At 50.5% G+C, this 4,922-nt stretch overlaps 2 long non-coding RNA genes across 2 annotated transcripts; both read right to left on the minus strand.

Annotated features, from left to right (window-relative positions):
• Positions 1 to 374: 374 nt before the first annotated feature.
• Positions 375 to 1,316, minus strand: LOC135305757 (uncharacterized). Its single transcript, XR_010366741.1, has 3 exons — positions 1,186 to 1,316; positions 896 to 1,073; positions 375 to 578 (listed from the first exon to the last, which is right to left on the minus strand). It is a non-coding gene; the product is annotated as an uncharacterized LOC135305757 (long non-coding RNA).
• Positions 1,317 to 3,335: 2,019 nt separating this feature from the next.
• On the minus strand, positions 3,336 to 4,710 carry LOC135305727 (uncharacterized). The gene is made up of 3 exons (XR_010366711.1): positions 4,450 to 4,710; positions 4,160 to 4,337; positions 3,336 to 3,842 (listed from the first exon to the last, which is right to left on the minus strand). It is a non-coding gene; the product is annotated as an uncharacterized LOC135305727 (long non-coding RNA).
• Positions 4,711 to 4,922: the final 212 nt, after the last annotated feature.

The following is a 4,922-nucleotide window of genomic DNA, read 5'->3' on the forward strand; positions in this document are numbered from 1 at the left end:
CATGGGATCCATGGGCCAGGGCACACTGGGCTTTGCCCCTACAGCTCCCAAGTGTGTCCAGAGAAACTGCAAGGAGAGGCTCACCTCTGTCAGGGGAACCCCTCTGTGCACAGGGACCCCCATGCCTGGGGTGGCTGTGCCAGGGATCCCAAGTGTGACCAGAGAAACTGCAAGGAGAGGCTCACCTCTGTTAGTGGGACCCCTCTGTGCACAGGGACCCCCACTCCTGGGGTGGCTGTGCCAGGGACGTCCAGCCCTGGGAACCTGGAGCAAGTGGAAAGCACAACTTTGCAAAATGCTGCCTGTGCCTGAAGCAAATGCAAGGAGAACTGGGGTGTGAAAAATAAATTTTTTTTATTACAGAAAAACAGCAGGAAAAATGCAGAATACATTTACATTGTAAGAATATTTGTAACAACAACAATCGATAGAACATATATACATAAAAACCTACCTAACAAAACTATGTATTTACCGAAGTCAAAAATAGCCCTACAATCTACATTCTAAAGAACAACAACAAACTGTAGAACATATATACAAAAGGGTGGTGCCTCTGTCTGTGATGTCCATCGCACCTGGAAGAAAAGCAAGTGCCACGGTCACTCCAGTCAGGCACAGAGGGGTCTTGCATGTGCCCCCAGGCTGGCACATGCTGGCCCAGCAGCAGGACTCTGCTACCAGAACTGAGCCTGGCTGGGTCTGGGATGGAGCTTGTGTGGAGCAAAGCAGGCACAGGACAGGCTGTGGATGGCCACCAGAATCCAGTGCCCTGGGTACAATGTCCCTGAGCAGGGAGCACCCAGCCCAGCCCCAGCCTGGCAGCAGGAGACCCACTCTGCCTGTCCTGCTGCTGGCATTGCTCTTCATGCCAAGATCATGGCCTCTTCCTCACCTTTTTAATCAATGTCCATGTCCTCAATGGACTCTTCCATATCCAATTCCATCTCCTCTTCCACAACCACATCCACCTCCATCTCCTCTTCTCCAGTGTCTGCTCCCTCCGTCTCCATGTCCTCCACTCTATCAATCTCTATATCCACCTCCATCTCCTCTTCTCCATCTGGGACAGCCTGCAGAGGTAGCAAAACCTCAGAGTGGGGTCCCTGTCCCACTCCATGCCCACAGAGCTCCAGCCCACCCGGGCAGGTGGGGAGTGTCCACCTCCATGGAATGGCACCATACCTTCCTCAGGACAAATGGGAGCATCCTGCAGGGCTGGATGATGAAATGCAGGCACTAAGGATCTTTCAGGACTGAGGAAAGCTGACAAGCAGAGTGGGCAGGAGCAAGGTGCAGAGCGTGCGAACACAGCGGCCAAGGGTTGTGTTGTGCCCTTTGCTGGGCGCTGGACGTTCCACGCTGGAGCGTGGGCTGTGACATCACAGTTCCCAGGCTCCATCTGAAGTGGACACTGGAGACCATGGAATGATGGAGTCCCTGAACGGTTGGGCTTGCAAGGGAGCCTGAAGAACAACATCTTGTTCCCAGCTGAGCAGTCTTCCCCCAGAGCGTGCTGCTCAGAGCCCTGTTCCCAAGGATGGGGCATGCACAGCCTCTGTGCACAGCCTGGGCCAGTGCCCCACCACCCCCAGTGGGAAAGAGCAGCTTCCCTAGATGCAGCTTCAATCAACCTGCTGCAGTTGAAAGCCATCCCCCTTGTCCTGTCAGCACAGGCCCTGCTGAACACTCTGTCCCCTTCTTTCCTGCGGGACCCTTCCAGTCCTGCACAGCCACAGGGAGGCCTCCCAGTGTCTCCTCTCTCCAGGCTGAGCATCACCAGTGCCACTTGCCCAGCAGTCAGTCACATCAGGGCCAGTCAAGGCTGCAGGGTAGCAAATAGCATCAGGAACTGAGAGATGCAAGCTTTAGACCCAGGTTTGCCTCTAAATGTACAAAATTAATAACAGTGGAGGGGAAGATGGTGGGACACTGGTTCTGTTCTAACTGGTGATTTATTTTTCTTCTTTTCTGTCATGCTGACCCAGGTTTTTCAGTTTGAAAGGAAGCTTGTCAAAATGTCCATTGTCTTCTCCATTTGTGAAACACCAAGCGGAGTCTGGGCAGGCTGATATGCAGAGCAAAACCTGAAAATATACTAGTGATCCTGAGCCTGGGGGATGCAGCTAAACCCAGCCAAAAGGAATTTCTGGAAAGCTGATCCTGGTTTACATTATCTTGACTTTGGCTTTGCCAACTTCACCAGTCATTTATGAAAAAGCAAACAAAAAACTCAAACCAAATCAGACAAAAACCCAAATCAATCAATCAAACAAACAAACAAACAAACAAACCCATGAAGCAAACCAATCAAACAAATAGATAAAAAACCCCAAATAAAACCAAAGGAAATGAAGAGTTAGTATTAGTTGTGAGGATAGCACAGCAGGCAAATGGCTGCTTCCCACAGGATCACCATCAAAAGCCACATAGAACAGCTGCTTCAAAATATACCCAAGAGGAGAAAAAGAAAAAGTGATGCATGGCAACTTTGGGGGCAGCTCCACATTCAGGTGAAGGATGAGCACGCAGTGGTACAGATCCAGCATTGCCCACCCTCCAGGCTGCTGTTTGCTCCTGATGAAAGACCCTTGCAGGACTGTGGCCCCTCTCAGTGCGGTGTCAGTCACTGCCAGAGCTCTCAGCTGAGCCACTGGCATTTGCAGAGTGACATCCAGCCGCAATCCTGCTGCCTGCTGAGCATCTGTGGAAGATCCTGAGCATCTTCATGCCTAGGACCACAAAACAGCTCAGGATTTCTCTGAACTGCTTTTCAGGGGGGGTTTCCATATCCCCATGAGATCTGCTCATCCTTCAACATGTGTGACTTGATGTACAATGATGCATTTGTGTTCCTTTCCTTCCTCCTGTGTGCCAGTGAGAAACCATCCATGTGACTGGAGGACATTGTGTGCAGGGAAATGTATTCCTGGCTTGCCATTTTGCTTCACTGTCACTCAGCTGAACATGGTCCTTATCTAAGAAGGACTTAGAACTTGCAACAAGTGGTAAATTAACCTGCTCCACTCTCCTTAGCATGGGTGTGATGAGTGTTAAGGAAAGCAGCGAGCGCTTGCCAGGATGGGAGCTTGTTCTTTGCCAGGGAGGAGGGAGAAAATCTTGCTTGGAGTAAATAAAGCAACTCTGCTTCCCCAGGAACAGAAGCAATTAAACATGTGAGTGCTGCCTGGGATGATTTGCACAAGGATTGTCTACTATGCAGGAATATTCCCAATAAACCATGCTTCTCCTGACCTTCATTTTTCTGGGTTTCCACCACATGATAGAAGAGACAATCAATGAAAAAAAAGCAAAACACCTTGTGGGGAGACGTTTTTTCCTTTCTTCAGGCTTCCTCTTTCTGAGGAAGTGAGAGCTCTCACTTCATTTCTGCTGTGGTTTGGAGCACGTGCTACCCTCTTTCCTGATCCCCTGGGCTTCTTTTGGCTCTGGGTGTCATGGACACTCTTAATTGTGGATTTTTTTCCCCCTTCATCTACTTCTGACCTCCAGCCCTGGGAACCTGGAGCAAGTGGAAACTACACCTTGGCAATATGCTGCCTGTGCCTGAAGCAAATGCAAGGAGAACTGGGATGTGAAAAATAAAATTTGTTTATTACAGAAGAACAGCAGCAAAAATACAGAATATATTTACATTGCAAGAATATTTGTAACAACAACAATCGATAGAACATATATACAGAAAAACCTATCTAATAAAAAATATATGAAACGTATTTAGAGAAGACAAAAAGCCATAAAACCTATATCCTAAAGACAACATCTAAGTGCAAAACGTATGTACAAAAAGGTGGCATCTCTCTCCATGATGTCCATGGCACCTGGAAGAAAAGCAAATGCCATGGTCACTCCAGTCAGGCACAGAGGGCTCTTGCATGTGCCCCCAGGCTGGCACATGCTGGCACAGCAGCAGGACTCTGCTACCAGAACTGAGCCTGGCTGGGTCTGGGACGGAGCTTGTGTGGAGCAAAGCAGGCACAGGACAGGCTGTGGATGGCCACCAGAATCCAGTGCCCTGGGTGCAATGTCCCTGAGCAGGGAGCACCCAGCCCAGCCCCAGCCTGGCAGCAGGAGACCCACTCTGCCTGTCCTGTCCTTGGCATTGCTCTTCATGCCAAGATCATGGCCTCTTCCTCACCTTTTTAATCAATGTCCATGTCCTCAATGGACTCTTCCATATCCAATTCCATCTCCTCTTCCTCATCCACATCCACTTCCATCTCTTCCTCTCTCGGGTCCTCTCCGTCTATTTCCATCTCATCCTCCATGTCAATCTTTGAATCCACCTCCATCTTCTCCTCTCTGTCTGGGACAGCCTGCAGAGGTAGCAAAACCTCAGAGTGGGGTCCCTGTCCCACTCCATGCCCACAGAGCTCCAGCCCACCCGGGCAGGTGGGGAGTGTCCACCTCCATGGAATGGCACCATACCTTCCTCAGAACAAAGGGGAGCATCCTGCAGGGCTGGATGACAAAATCCAGGCAATAAGGAGCTTTTAGGACTGATGAGGTTATCGAGCTGCAGGTGACAAGCAGAGTGGGCAGGAGCAGGGTGAAGAGCGTGCGAACACAACGGCCAACGGTTGTGTTGTGCTCTTTGCTGGATGCTGGAAGTTCCAGCTGGAGTGTGGGCTGTGACATCACAGTTCCCAGGAGTCCAGGCTCAGTCTGAAGTGGACAGTGGGGACCATGGAATGATGGAGTCCCTGAACGTTTGGGCTTGCAAGGGGCCTGAAGAACAACATCTTGTTCCCAGCTGAGCAGTCTTCCCCCAGAGCATGCTGCTCAGAGCCCTGTTCCCAAGGATGGGGCATGCACAGCCTCTGTGCACAGCCTGGGCCTGTGCCTCACCACCCCCAGTGGAAAAGAGCAGCTTCCTTAGATGCAGCTTCAATCAACCTGCT

This window comes from Passer domesticus, chromosome 8, assembly GCF_036417665.1.
Source record: "Passer domesticus isolate bPasDom1 chromosome 8, bPasDom1.hap1, whole genome shotgun sequence".
Classification (NCBI taxonomy): Eukaryota; Metazoa; Chordata; class Aves; order Passeriformes; family Passeridae; genus Passer; species Passer domesticus.